The sequence below is a fragment of the Ranitomeya variabilis genome, chromosome 1, assembly GCF_051348905.1.
Source record: "Ranitomeya variabilis isolate aRanVar5 chromosome 1, aRanVar5.hap1, whole genome shotgun sequence".
In the NCBI taxonomy this organism is placed as follows: Eukaryota; Metazoa; Chordata; class Amphibia; order Anura; family Dendrobatidae; genus Ranitomeya; species Ranitomeya variabilis.
In genome coordinates this window covers 491,354,049-491,370,637 of record NC_135232.1, presented here as the reverse complement: position 1 = coordinate 491,370,637, position 16,589 = coordinate 491,354,049, and positions in this window count along the sequence as shown.

The following is a 16,589-nucleotide window of genomic DNA, read 5'->3' as shown; positions in this document are numbered from 1 at the left end:
AACATTATGGACTGTTCATGTCTTTGTCAGTGGGCAAACTTACAAAATCAGCAAGGGATCAAATAATTATTTATTTAACTGTACATTAATTAAATAAACAATTCTCCTACTTTGAGATCTGATCTCTCTGGGAATCAAACCTACAATGTGTATTATTGCAGACAGCAGCTAGATATGTGAGTCATGGCCACCACTGACATTAGTGGAAGGATTTTGTATACTTGATGCTAAATTGCAGACTGTGAACCCACAGGCAAATTATACTGGTACATCAAGATACATTGTATATAGCAGTTTATTTCTATGTCCCTGTATTCTAGAAGGAGAATAAAAGTACATTTTTTCTTCCTATAAAATTGCTAAAATATAATGACAAACAAAACCAATTAGAAAGATGTGATTTTGTCTTCTTGAGCTCTAGTCTCCACTGGGAATCAAACACACAAACTGTATCATTGCAGGCAGCAGATAAAACTATGAGCCATAGCTTGCACTGACATCACTGTGAAGATTTTCTATACTTGAAAAGACACTTCAGACTCTTACTCCACAGGCAGATTATATAGGGATTATATAGGGACATAGAATGACATTGCTATATACAGATTTATATCTATGTTCCTGTATTTTAGAGGGAAAATAAAAAAATATTTTTTCCTCCTACAAAGTTATGAAAAAATGATGAAAAAATGATGAGAAACATTTTAAATAATGTAATTTTCAATGCACTTTTTAAAAAAATAATAAACATCACAAATCTGCAAATAACAGGCATATTTGGTATCCCTGCAGTCGTACAACACCAGTGATCGGTAAATGGCATGATTGATTTTCTTTTCTCCATTAAACCTTTAAAAAATGTGATAAAAATGTAAGGCTGCTCCTTTGTTGCCCAGAAATGTTAAGTTTTACGTGTTCACATTGAGTATTCGCTTGCAGTAATTTCTACACAGTTTCTCCATCTCTAGGAATTTGTTGGCAGCAAAAACGCAGAAGAAAAAAACATATACATTTCTAGTGCCCTATTTGCATGCGTTTTTTTATGCAGTTTTGTACAGCAGTAAATAGTTTTTTGGAGCTAAATAAAGATATTTGGAAAAAAAGGAAAAAAGTTTGTGGTGTAATTTCCTTGTTCAACAACTTCTTTTTCATGTTTATTTGACCGATTCAGGCTAAAAATTCCAGGCCTCAGCTGCCCCATAAATGGCACTTCATATTTGAAGCACCAATTGTGGCACTTAGACCAGTCTCTTCCCTATGCCCGTGGGCAGTCATATCAAGGTAATAGGATTAGGGGTTGGTGTCAGCAGTAGGGTTGAGCGACTTATATTTTTATAGGATCGGGTCGGGTTTCACGAAACCCGACTTTCTCAAAAGTCGGGTCCAGCAAAATCGGCCGATCCTATAAAAAAGTCGGGGTCGGGGTCGGCCGAAACATGAAACCCAATGCAGTGCAATGGGATACTATGGTTCCCAGGGTCTGAAGGAGAGGAAACTCTCCTTCAGGCCCTGGGATCCATATTAATGTGTAAAATAAAGAATTAAAATAAAAAATATTGATATACTCACCCGTCCGGAGGCCCCTGGACATCACCGCTGGTAATCGGCAGCCTTCTTTGCTTAAAATGAGCGCATTCAGGGCCTTCCATGATGTCACGGCTTCTGATTGGTCGCGTGCCGCTCATGTGACCGCCACGCGACCAATCACAAGCCGTGACGTAATTCTCAGGTCCTAAATTCCAATAGTGATTGGTCGCGTGGCGGTCACATGGGCGGCCGCGACCAATCACAAGCCGTGACGTCATCTAAGGCCCTGAACACGCTCATTCTTAGGAAGGAAGGCTGCCGGAAAGAAGCCGAGGGTGAGTATATTCCTATTAGGTATATACTCACCCTCGGACGCGCCCTGCTTCTTTCCGGCAGCCTTCCTTCTTAAGAATGAGCGCGTTCAGGGCCTTAGATGACGTCACAGCTTGTGATTGGTCGCGGCCGCCCATGTGACCGCTCACGCGACCAAACACAAGCCGTGACGTAATTCTCAGGTCCTAAATTCCTAGAATGAGGAATTTAGGACCTGAGAATTACGTCACGGCTTGTGATTGGTCACGTGCCGCTCATGTGACCGTGGTTGTAAGTATGGTGAAATAAAGAATATTAAAATACTTTTTTCTGGCTGTGTCTTTATTTAACTCCTTCACTACTATGAGATTAGTAATGGATAGGTGTCTTATTGACGCCTTTCCATTACTTACCGTCCTTAGTGTCACCTTACAATCAAAGGTGATATTAATCCCTTATTACCCCATATGCCACCACTACAGGGCAGTGGGAAGTGGGAGGCTAAGTGCCATCTAAGGCTGGTTTCACATTTGCGTCTGTGCACGCAGTGTTTCATCCGCATAGATCTACATGCGTCATGCGTACATATATTTAACATGGTGTATGCAAGGACATGCATTTTGCGTATGCATGCTTAGTTTTGCGGTGTGTGGCGGGGCACGCCGAATGCAAAATGTTACATTTTTGAAGGTGTCAAATATTGCGCAATCATCCGCATGCGGACGATTATGTATGATTGCGTGAAACAAATCATTACTGTCTATGGGAATGCATTGGTACGCAAGGATATGCATACGCATGCGCTCGGAACACAATGCATACTTCACACTAATCATGTCCAGGAAACTATGTTACCACCTGCAAAATCACTGATGTATAAAAGTGGGTGTTGGAGACAGGTAGTCCAGTACTCTCAAGACTCTGGATGGAAGCAATAGACTCTCAACAGAAGCACAAGACTCAGCACGGAAGCACAAAACTCTGCACAGAAGCAGTAGACTGATTGTCCCCTGTTCTGCCATCTCTCCTGGTGCTGGCATCTCTCCTGGTGCTGCCGTCTGTCTCTGGTGCTTGAGTATCTCCTGGTGCTGCTATCCTGGTGAGGACAACACTGGCTATGTAAGTATAGAACCTTTGATAATGTCTGTGTTTCTTAATTTTTTTTTCTGTTCTTTTAGACTGATTGTCTCCTGGTGCTGCCATCTCTCCTGGTGCTGGCGTCTCTCCTGGTGCTGCCATTTGTCTCTGGTGCTGCCGTCTTTCCCTGTCCTGGGCTGTCTGCTGTGCTGGTGGACTACTGCCTGTAATGTAAGTATCGGTGTCCATTTTTTTTTGGGGGGAGGGCTATATTGTGTTTGGCTCTTAACAAGTTAAAATTTTCTTTTTTTTTTCTGTAGAGTTTCACTTGACTGCTGCCTGTTCTTCAACCGTGTCCTCAAGTGAAGAAGTGACTGCTTCCCTGGGTGGACATGACACCGATTATGTAATCACATTTGCTATACTGATTGGTATGTATTGACTGGCAATACTATACCTGTGTTAAATCATGTAATTTCTTTACAGGTACCTTCCACTGATGAAGAACAGGAGCAGTCAAGTGGAAATTAATCTTCCCAATGTCGTCGGCCTCATGTGTCTCATGAGGAAAGACATGATGTAAGTATTCTTTTCATCAGAGTTGTAATTGATTTTTGTTTCATTTTTATTTAAAAAAATTTTGTTTTATTGGGTCTATAGGTTACGCAATGGGAAGAAGCCCAACAGGACATTGAAAATGACAATTAATTCACCTTGTGCAAGAGCGAGTACTGTTGTGGGACACCTGTGATCGTCAGCACTCCAACGTTTGTGTCACCCAATGAATCTGGCAAGAAGTGGCCAGATCGCTGCTGCATGATTGAGACCGTGCCACACCATGTACCAGAAATGATTTTGGTAAGTATTGCAATGTGGTGTGACATGCCGGTGAAACTGTAAATGTAGGTGTATTTTTTTACAATTATTTTTTTCCTTTTTTTCCATCTTCACAGTGAAGAGAATAAGAGTGCGTTGGTGCTCGATGAAGGATCACTTCAACAAGGACATGAGACAGGAAAACCAGGTTAAAAGTGGTGCTGCTCAAAGGATACTCAGAAAGTACAAATACCATAGGAACCTTGATTTTCTGATGCTTGCGCTTGCTATGCGAACGTGAGTATATTTTGTGTTGTCTTACTATTATTTAACTTTTTTTGTGTTTTACTAATGTTTTTCTTTTATTTTCACTACAGAACCTGGTGCAGCACCACACAACCTGGATCGTCCTCAGTTGGAGCGGACCCTCATCAACCAGCCAACGAACAGACGCAGTTCCAATTATCCACCAGAAAAGGAGCAACCTGGCAGGCCTCACAGGCTGAGGAACAGGCAGCTGCCAGTCCATCAGGTTTTCCCCTCTCCCAGCCCTCTGCCGCTGCTTTGGTTGGATCTTCTCGTCAGAGGCAGTGGGCCTGGGAGTGATCACTCATGCCTGAGTTTATGCACTAAAGCTCAGTCTTTCAGGATGGGATTAAGGTACTTGGTGATAGACTGAAGAGTGGGTTCACCCATGTGAACACACTTCTACAGGATCTTAACAAATGCCTTGACCACCTGGAAGACTTTGAGAGACCGGTGCAACATTTTTTTTCTTCACTAGAGCGGGAAGTGTCAGAAAACCTTGCACCTCAATTCCAGATGAACATCATGCAGGCTTGCCAGGCTGGTTACAACCACACATTGCAGCAGCAGCAGTCCCAAAGCTACAGTCCACAGGCCGGAGGATATTACCATCAACCGAACATCTACTTTCAAACTCCCACAGCACAGAACTATCCACCACCACCACCTCCTCCAGTTCACAGATCCACCATGCTGCTAACTTCATTATCCCTGCAGCCAGAAGCATCCACGATGCTCCCAAGTTAAGCACCTCTGCAGCCGGCAGCATCCACCATGCTCCTAAGTTCAGCACCACTGCAGCCAGCAGCATCCACCACTACATTCCCAAGTTAAGCACACCTGCAGCCAGCAGCATCCACCACTACATTCCCAAGTTCAGCACCCCTGCAGCCTGCAGCATCCAACATGCCAGTCCAGCACCATGCCAGAAGACTACTACAGAGGCCACCACTCCCACTCGGCCAAGGATGCAAAAGTCCAAAACTAAAAACCTTCCCACCAGGACAAAGTCCCAGAGTCAAATAACCCTGCTAAAATTGGACCCAACACATCCACCCTCACCTACCAATGTGTCTCTGTTGTCAAATATGTCACTACCTTCCCTTGTGTTGTCCCTTCAAGTTTGTCTATCCATTCCCATGATTCCACTGTGTTGTCTACTCCCAATGTGTCCAGTCCCATCCGTGATCCAATTTTTCAACTTGTTGCCCCTTCCACTATAACCCCTTCATCAACTACCACCCAATCCTCACAGCTCCATACCCCCAAGGTCCACCACATCTCACCCTCAGATAGACCCCGATCCTAAACCCTGTTATTTTTTTGTTAAATAAATGTTTATTTTGTTAAATAAATGTTTATTTTGTTTGCACAATATCTGTGTTTTCTTTGTGTCTTTAAGTGCCGCCGCCGCAAACACACATATGGTTGTATTGTATTGTGGAGGGTACTTGTAATGGGTGTTTTACTACAGGTACTTTACCATTTAATTCAGCAAACATTACAGGTACATTTTAATATTACAGGTACAATTTTACATTACAGGGACATTTTAACATTACAGATACATTTTTACATTACAGGTACATACTTGGCAGCTTAAACCATTCCGTTTTGCCATGCTACACGTCCATTATCAGAAATAAAGTATGCAGCAAACTTACCCCTCATCTGGGCAACTTCCACTGTAGTCCTCAGAGAGTGATCTTGGTAATCATGCAATGTAACAGATTCCTCAGGTTCTAAGTTGGGTTGCTCTTTTGCCAGGATATAATTGTTCATACACGACACATGCTTTCACAACCTCATCAATTGTCTCAATTTTTAGATTGATTGGTGTTCCCAAAATGCGCTATTTAGATACCAGCAAGCCAAAGGTACACATCACAGTTCTTCGTGCCCTTGTCAGTCGGTAGTTGAAAACCCATTTGGTGTGATTCAATTCTCTACTTGAGTAAGGTTTAAGGAGGTTGGCACACATTTGAAAGGCCTCAATCCCAACCACAACAAACAGCATTGGCAGGCCTTCAGTGTTGGGAAGAGGTTGTGGCTGTGGAAAATTGAAATTATTATGATACAAACGTCTGGCCCATGTCAGAGTTTTTGAAAGTCTGAGAGTCATTTCTTCGTCCAAATGAGCTAACGTCCATGGCGACAAATCGAGATTCAGCATATGCAATCACCATGAGAACAATAGAAAAGTGATTTTTGTAATTAAAATATTCAGTTTCACTTCCCACAGGTTTCATAATCTGAATGTGTTTTCCATCCACAGCCCCCACACAGTTAAGCAAATTACAAATGTCCTGGAATTTTTCCTCATTTTCAAGCCAGAGTTCAATTATGGGTTGAGGGAGGACTTCTTGATGCAGAATGTCACATAAAGCCCTGCAGGTGTCTCCAACAATCCCAGAAAGGGTGGACACTCCTATCCGGAACTGGAAATGGAGAAATGATAGGGTCTCTCCGGTAGCCAGGAATCTGTCAAACAGAAAATGGAAATAAGACAATTAATACATGGGTTTTCTAACAATAATACTATGAACATGTGTTTGTTTTTCACAAGTACGTGCCTCAGGGTCACCAACAGACGTTCCTCAGCAGGAATTGCTCTATGGAGTTGTGTGTCATGTCTGGTAATGGATCCTCGGACACATTTCAGCAAGTCATTAAAACTCCGTTCAGAAATCCTTGTGTAGTGTGTAGTCGAAACATTTCTGAGGATTTGCATGCAGCTCAGTGTAATGAGTGGTAGGCTCCATGGCTCTCTCAGAGTTGAAGGATGGGGTGTTACCAGTAGCGACGACGATGTCTTCTCAGTTTTTGTCTTCTTCTTTCTTCTTGACAAGCAAAAGCAGAGGCAACAGTCAATTTCAATTGTAAATCCAGATTAGCATAGAAGCTCTCCATGTCAAGATCCATCTTGCAGCAGGATACAGCAGCAAAGGTGAGGATTTCCTCAGTGCAGTGTGTCTATGTATATAGCAATTCCATGAGACACATCCATTGGGTGTCTGATGTCAAGGAAAAGCTACTGGAAAACATTGGAAATATCGAACGCATGTGCATAATCAACGCAAACGCATGCTAAAATACATGCAAACGCATGCACATGCAGCATTTTTTTGCCATCATGCGTAAGATGATGCGGATAAAAAATGCTGTGTATGCCTGCGTTTGCATGAGTTTTTCCATGAGTTTGCTCATGCAGACAATACGCTGTGGACTCAAATGCTAATGTGAACCTAGCCTTGGAGATGCACCATTTCTGGGGCAGCTGTGAGCTGGTGCTTGTAGCAGGGGGCGGGCAATAACCATGGTCCCTTCTTAGGCCATGAATATCAGCCCACAGCTGTCTGCATAGCCTTTTTTGCTATTAATTATAGGGGGACCCCACATCATTTTTTTTGGGCGTCCCCTATTTTACTAGCAAGTAAAGGCTAATTATACAGCTGCGGGCTGATATTCATAGCCTGGGAAGCTCTGTGGGTATTACCCCTTTCCCAGGTTAGAAACATCGGCCCCCAGCCATCGGCTTTCCCTCTCTGATGCAGAAAATTGCATGGGAGCCCAAGCCATTTTTTTCCTTTTCTTTTTAAATTAAAGATGTTGCTTGCAGATTTTTTGTGTGTGTGTCTTTATTTAACTATATAAGTACCATTTTATTAGGTTCATTACCTAACATCGGCCTTGGTATTATCTATCTATCTATCCATCTATCTATCTTTCTATCTGTGTATATCTGTCCATCTTTCTGTGTGTAAACATTATTCTTCAATGGAGTATGTAAAATAAGAGGTTGTACAAAGAAATGACATCACAATTCTTTTTTTTTGTTAAATAATAGATTTTTATTTAGGTTACAAAAACGCATACAAATCCGCATGTAAAAACGCATGTAAATCCGCATAAAAAGCGCATCAAAAATGAATGGATTTATACATTTGTTTTCTGGCAAGAGATGCAGACTCTGTGCTGAAAATTTTGCAGGCAAAATCTGCCACTCAACTGTTCCACCGTTGCATCACATTGCAAATTTTCTAAGAGTCCTCTTTAGCTCAGAAATCTTGTAACATATTGACCTGTGTTGTAACATTATGATGAATGTCGTGATCTGACTTCATGATGTACAGTATTTCACCTTTGGCCTAGTATGTGTCTTGCATGATGTGATGTCAAGACATCAAGACAAGCGTCATGGCAATGCAATTCTATTCATTGACATGCTTACTAGGTCTCAGGTGCTGAATAATGATGATGGTACAGCCATATGAATTAAATCACAAAAAAATCTGATTCAGGAGAATACATTTTTTTTAGCAAATTGTAAGGCAAATTCAATTGCCTTGAACAGATGCCCTTATCTTTAGTTAGCATTACTACGAGCACAATTTTACAGTAATAAAAAAATATTGAGCATTTCAGTAGTTCATCATATTAGTAATGTTTAGGAATTTTCATAAAAGGATGATGGGAAATATTGCCCTTTGTCATTGTACCAATAGGAACTTTTTCTAGAACAACAGCACAATTGAGTAATTAGTCTTTGTATAATCAATTGACTGAATATACCACATACCATTATATACTTTGTTATACACTGTAATTTCTGCCAACTTCTGGCTATGATTGATTATTCCAAGTGTAAGATTAGGGATATGAGTCAGCTTCATATTATTCAATTATAAGACAAGTTAAAGTGATATTGACTGGTGTGACTCATATCCAAATATCCAATGCAAGTTAAGAACCATTTTTATCCCTTTTACTTAAATTTGCTGTAAAATGCTTATATTTTTGAGAATTTTTCAGTCTTTTTTTCCACAAGTTTCGAAAAGGTCTAAGCTGGTATCTAAATTTATGTCTCATGCCTGCATGAGCAAGCTGCCAAAAAAAGTTTAATAAACGTAAGAAATAGTCGTGCCTTTCAGAAGATACAACTGAGGAAACTATTATTTTTTCTTTTCTGTGCATAGATAAATCTCTAAGTCTACAGTGGCCAGACCTGCTCTGCGTTACTGCACTGGAGATATGTTGAGGACCAGCTTTTCTAGCACATAAATTCTTGGATTTAATACACAGAATGATCCAAGCTATTGCTTTTGTAAATCATGGAATTTTCTTCTCCTTCCCTTATACCGTATGACTAATTCACCTGCTTTCTACTTTCTCACTTGCTTAACACTATACAGAGTTCATGCATTTTTAAAATAAATCTTGACACTTGATTTGCATTTGTAAGTTTTATTTTCCAGCAGTCGACTGAAAACTGTTAAAAGCAACAGCATAAAAAATGTGAAAATATACATTCTCCTGGTCCAGATAAGTAATAGAATGGTGTGAACCACAACACATAGCACCTTAAATAGCATATATGTTGTGCATACATTTCTATAGTAGACTGTGCAATTATGTAGACAGTGCTTGTGTTTGCATGTACAATGTTTAAAATGTATTACACCAATACGAGGGCTTGTTGTTTTTGTGGGATGAGTTGTAGCTTTGATAAATGGATAAAAAAGCAAGCAGAATGAAATTTATGAAGAAAATGCAATTCTGTAATTGTTTTTGGTTTCTGTTTTTTATGATATCCATTTTATGGGAAAAAATTTATTAGAATTATGATTTTTAAAATCAATAAAATGATGGTAAAACCAAGCTTGTAAACAAGTTTTGCAGTTTGTAAGAAAAAAATTTTTGTGACTCCATTTTCCAAGACCCATAATGTTTTCATTTTTCTGTCTATGGAGCTATGTGAGAGACTGTTTTTAGTGTGATGAGCTGACTGCTTTATTAATATAAATTTGGGATACATACTAGGTTTTGATAGGTTTTTATTGTATATTTTATGGTAGTTTGGAGATGATACATTTACCATATGGATTAATTATTTTAGATTTTGATAGATCTCCTATGAAGCACAATAAATGGTTGTGCCTCCAGGTGCCATGGTAAACCATAATTCCCGCAATTGCATCAGAGTGCTCTATTGGGATTGGTCTCTAAATTGTTACCAGTAGTAATTGGAGCTTTTGCACTGCTGCTAGAGACAGATGCCAGCTATGTAGCATAGCCGGCATATACCTCATGTGGAGGAAGCCCCCTCCAACACGATGACACCGGAACTGAAGTACATGTAGGTCTTATTGTAGTAAAGGGTTAGACTGTCTGTGCATGTAGCAATTTCTAAATATACTGTGTATCTTACATTGGAATCATTCTGGAGTAAATCAATATTACAGCATATTAACTCAGGGAAAATGCTTCCCACCAATTAAACAGCACATGTTATATGGACCTTAAATATGTGTCATTATTTTCCAAAAGGAGTTCATTCATTCATAGATTTCATATTTAATACATAGAAAAGAGAAAAATGCCAGCTCACCGATCCTCGGAAGGTGCACGGAACTCAGTCCTAATGAGACTTAACCACGAGGAATAAAAGGGAATGAAGTGTTCCAGCTCCTTCTTGATAAAATAATTTCTTTATTAAATGTAATTTAAAATACAGAAAGCTCCCCAGACATCACCATAGCACACGTGAGGAAAGTGATGCATTTCGACAGCTGGCGCGGTTTTTATCAAAGCTACTCCACCATAGAATCTGCAAGCATTGAAAAGGATCTGGCACCAATCAACTGTCAGAATCCTGTCACATGATCAGAGGTCCTAGTACAAGTGTGGTTTCCATAAAAAAACAGGAGGATCTTATTTCATTGCGGATTAACCGTATTAATAAATAGAAAACTTAGTCTTTTGATAAGCCATTTGTATGTCTACAATACAGTCCTCAATTCTATGAAATTAAACATAATATCAATAGATCTATTCTGATCTTATATGAATTTCCAGGTCGTCCCTCATGACAGAACCACAAGGAGGTTGCTCTTCATATCCTTGATAGGGACAGGAACACAGAAGAGGTTAAATAGCCCCTCCCCACCTCCACCCTTCAGTGTTTTTCCTGTCCCTATCAGGGACAGACGCAGGAGAGAGATCTCTAGAAGATTGAATTTACCTGATTCAAAGTCAGGTCTCGGTAGAGCAGGAGCTCCTGAATGCGGTCCCATCCTCCTGGAGGGGGCTCTGGCCGCGAGAGTCTTGCAGTGGAGACTCCCCAAAGTTGCAGGATACCGATGAGGTCCCTCCGCAACTAGGTAGAGCTGTGTGCTCCCATGGGCTGCCTCATCCCCTCACAAAAGGGGCTCTGAGACAGCAGCTGCGGCTGCGGTGTCCGGCGCTCCCTCCGGCTCCATGGGCGGCCGCTGCTGGCGTCATTCCCCGGACTTCCGGTCCGGCGCTCCGGTCGGAGGTGACGACTTCCGGGGGACGTGGCCGGATTTCCGGGGTCAGCGGCGCCGATGCATTTCCGGGTACGCCAGGGAGCTACGGGGGAAAATATAGGCCGGTACAGGATGGCGACTGGATTATGCGCCAGGATCTAGGTCCCAGACTGGTCGGCATGCGTTCCGGATGACGCATGCGCAGTGCAGCTGGGGACCTGAAATCACCGTAGAGGCCAGCAGCTGAGCTCAGAAGGAGGACGAATCAGATGTCTTGAAGCCGGGTAAGACTGACTATTTAATGACGGACAACTGACAGAACACTTGACTCAGTAAGATGGAAGGTGCTAGTCATCCAGACGTCCAATCCTTAGAGCTACCCACGGACCATGTGAGTAGTATGTGGTATGGGATACATTACAGGACTTTAGATCCATAGCTACAGGGGTTTCCTTTACATTTATAGGATAAGGACATTCCCGAACGGTCAACTGTTAAGAAAAGGACTATCAGATGTCAATTATGCACCGCCAAGCTCCCAGATGGTTATAAAAAGAAGTTATGCGAAAAATGCATCTCTAAACTACTAAAGGATGAACAGACTTCGTTATTAGATAATATCAAAACCATGATTAGAGACGAAGTCCAAGCTACGGTGTCTACAATGGTGCCACCCCAGTCTCCGCGGCCTAAAAGGCCTAGATGGGATATGGACTTAAGTTCTGAGGAAGGAGAGATTTGAGGTTACTCCGATCCGGGCTCAGATGAAGAGGGTAATTCATCGGCTGTGTTTCCAGAAGAATGAAAGAGATACCTGTTCTCGTCAGAAAATACAGATGTGCTGCTAAAAGCAGTTAGGAGCACTATGAAAATAGAGGACTCGTCTGAGCCACTATCGGTTCAAGACGAGATGTTCGGGGTCCTAAGAACCCGCAGAAATAGAGTTTTTCCAGTCAACAACCACATAACAGCGATGATAATGGAAGAGTGGGAAGACGTGGGAAAAAAGCTAGTAGTCCCGAGAGGCTTCAAGTACCGTCTTCCCTTTGATCCAGAAGAAACTAAGGTCTGGGAATCGGTTCCAAAAATTTATATTCCTGTGGCCAAGGTCACAAGGAAAACAGCTATTCCCTTTGAGGACTCGTCAGGGTTAAAGGACCCAATGGATAAAAGGTCAGAAGATTTTCTCTAGAAAGCCTGGGAGTCGTCAGCCGCCATTATGAAGACGAACATAGCGGCCACCTCTGTAGCAAGATCCATGAGTCTCTTGGTAGACGAGCTGGAGAGTCATATTAAAGACAGAACTCCAAGGGAATAAATCCTAAAATCTCTTTCAGTTCTGAAAATGGCGACTGATTTCATGGCAGATGCTTCAGCGGAATCAGTGCGTTTTGCTGCCAGGAATAATGCGCTGTCAAACGCAGCAAGAAGGGCCTAATGGCTGAGATTGTGGATGGGAGATACCCAATCAAAAAACAAACTGTGTTCGATTCCATTCTCAGGATCTCACATCTTTGGTCCAGTCCCTGACGAGCTGCTCGAGAAAGCGTCCGATAAGAAAAAAGGCTACCCTGAAGAGAAGCCAAAGAAAACACAATTCTTTTGGAAAACTCGCTCCCACCCAAGACAGGACTACAGAGGGAAAGGGAAGTCCGGCAGATGGAGCTACCCTAAAGGGGGCAGAGGAGCAGGTTCCTTTCGAGACCAGTCAGCAGGACCCAGCAAACAATGACGCCAACAATATAGGAGGAAGACTACAATACTTCCTAGAAGGATGGCAGAACATTACTCAGAGTCAGTGGATTCTACAGACAGTTGCACAGGGGTACAAAATAGCGTTTACTCATCTACCCCCCAAGAGATTCTGTTTGACACAGACGGAGTCGTCAGCAGTACATCAAAGGCTGCTAACAGACATACAGGAACTCTTAGAGCTACAGGTCATAATCCCGGTACCCCATCATCAGCATTTTCAGGGTCATTACTCCAGTCTGTTCTCCATAAAAAAACCAAAGGAGAATACTGTACAATAATAAATTTAATACCATTAAACAAATGAGTGGCGTGCAAACGCTTCAAGATGGAATCTCTCAGATCGATTATACCGTTAATAAAAAAGAACTCGGTAATGTGCACGCTAGATCTCAAACATGCATACTATCATGTGCCCATCCATCCCTCACATCAGAAATTCCTCAGATTTGCAATAAGTAACCGCAAGAAGATACTTCATTTTCAGTTTCAGTGTCTACCATTCGTTCTCTCCTCTGCCCCAAGGATATTCACAAAACTCATGACGGAGGTCATGGCCCATTTAAGAGAAAAATAAGTTCTCATCGCACCATACCTGGATGATCTGTTGCTGATTCATCTCAACAGATGGAAGAATCCTTAGAAATTACCATGTCACTCCTGAAGCGTCTGGGGTGGATAATAAATTCAAAAAAGTCGAGTCTCGAACCAGAAACACAGAAAATATTTCTGGGATTCTGGGAGTACTACTAGATTCTGAACTGGAATACTCCTTCCTACCAGACCAAAAACAACGGTCAATCAAAAAAGAAATTTAAACGATAAAGAAACACAAATACATTTCCATCAGGAAAGCTATGAGGGTTCTAGGACTGATGACCTCATGTATCACCAGCGTACAGTGGAGCCAGTTTCACTCCAGAACGCTTCAACGGGAAGTTCTTTCGGTATTGAATGGAAAGGAAAATTCATTAGACAACAAGATGTGGTTACCCAGCGAGGTAAAACAGTCCCTCTCATGGTGGATCGACGTAAAAAACCTCAAAGGAGGAAAACCTTGGAGAATATCTCCATGCGTAAACATAACCACCGATGCAAGCTCAAGGGGCTGGGGAGCCCACATAGAAGGTCGATACCTTCAAGGGACATGGCCATCATCGGTACGTGACAGTTCCTCCAATTACAGGGAACTCAGAGCGGTTTGGGAAGCACTAAAAAGGTGCCAATACGAGATGCAGGGACATCACATCCGAGTCTTCTCAGACAACTCGACCACGTTAGCTTTTCTCCTGCATCAGGGAGGACCGAGGCACCGTCCACTTCAAGGACTAGCAGAAGCAATATTCTCCTGGGCAGAGAACACTGTGAAGTCCATCACAGCGGTATATCTAAAAGGTTCACAGAACCAAATAGCGGACTTTCTCAGCAGAGAGAAAGTGCAGCCGTCAGAGTGGTCTCTAAACGGAGAAGTCTTTGTTCAGCTAACTCAACAGGAGAAGTCTTTGTTCAGCTAACTCAACAATGGGGCACTCCGTAAATAGATTTATTTGCCTCAAAGGACAATACAAAAATGAAAGAATTATTTTCATTAAATCCAGGAGACAATCCAACTGGAATAGATGCCTTGGCTCAACATTGGGACATGGAACTTGCCTATGCGTTCCCTCCACTGGCCCTAATTCCCAGAGTTTTGAGGAAAATTCAAGAAAGTCTAGCAGTAGTGATCCTAATAGTGCCATACTGGCTCAAGAGGAGCTGGTTTCCTCTGCTGAAGTGGATGGCAGTGGAAGAACCAGTTCTACTACCTCTAAGGTGGGATCTTCTAACGCAGGGAACGCTGGTCCATCAAAATCTAAAGATGCTACAGCTCTCAGCATGGATCTTGAAAAGGAGATCTTGAGATCAAAAGGACTGTCAGAGTCGGTCATCTCAACCATGAAAAAAGCAGAAAGCCGGTGACCTCGGCTATATACCTAAAAATTTGGAAGAAATTTTGTGCACAGAGCAGTACTCCAATATCTGTTCTCCAAGAACCAGATATTCCTCAAATCTTAAATTTCCTCCAAGCAGGCTTTGATATGGGCTTGAGGCCTAGTACGCTAAAAGTACAAATTTCAGCTTTAAGTGCCTTTTATAATTATCCACTAGCGGATCATCCCTGGATAGTGAGGTACATCAAAGCTACGCAACGTATCAGACCAACAAATACGAAGTTCAGTACCCCCATGGAACCTCACCTTGGTACTAAACGAATTACAGAAAGCTCCATATGAGCCACTTGATCAGGCAGACCTAAAGTCTGTAACATTCAAGACTGTCTTCCTGGTCGCAATAACGTCAGCAAGGCGAATAGGCGAAATCCAAGCCCTGTCCATAACAGATCCATACTTAAAGATACAAGAAGATTGCATCGTTCTAAAGTTGGATCCTTCGTTTCTTCCAAAGGTTGTGATGGACTTTCACAGAAACCAGGAAATTATTTTGCCTACGTTCTGTCAGAACTACAATAATGATAAAGAACGTTCTCTCCATTCCCTGGATGTTAAGAGAACAGTATTGCAGTATCTAAAACTTGCAGATGGCTGGAGAATTGATTCAAACCTCTTTATCCAGATGTCTGGGAAGAATAGAGGCAAGAAAGCCTCAAAAGCGACTCTAGCCAGATGGATTAAATCTACCATTTGCGCTGCGTATATTTCAGCCGGTGAATCTCCCCCAGAACACCTAAAAGCCCACTCACTGAGAGCAATATCTGCTTCATGGGCAGAGAGCGCGGGTGCATCCATGGACCAAATTTGCCGGGCGGCAACTTGGTCTAGCTCAAATACCTTTTGTAGACACTACAAGCTGGATGTTCTGTCAAATCAACAGACTGGCTTTGGGAGGAAAGTCCTCCAAGCTGTTATCCCACCCTAAATAGGAGTTATTTGGTATTTCTCCTTGTGGTGCTGTCATGAGGGACGACCTGGAAACTAGGACTTAGTTCTACCATTAACGGTATTTCCAGGAGTCCATCATGACAGCACCCATTATTTACCCTCCCTTGAACTCCTGTCTGATGTGTGATATAAACATGTATAGAGAGGAAGTTCAATAAAATTGCGTTGTATCTATCCTGGTGTGGTACTTTGTAAAATCACTGAAGGGTGGAGGTGGGGAGTGGCTATTTAACCTCTTCTGTGTTCCTGTCCCTATCCAGGATATGAAGAGCAACCTCCTTGTGGTGCTGACATGATGAACTCCTGGAAATACCGTTAATGGTAGGACTAATTCCTAGTATCCTGTTTTGGCAACTGTTTTGCAACAGGGCTGCAATATTGTGTATAGGAGGGTGCCCACTTTTGGTAATATTTTATCCCAATAATTTATCAATTCCAATAAAAAGTAAAAAAACATGATTGACATGCAAAGGTAGTTTTAAATGTGGTGCAACCAATTGCAGTACCTGCAAACAAATTGTTAATTCAAAGTCATTAAGCAATCTTAATAACACTAACACATTTAAAATACAGG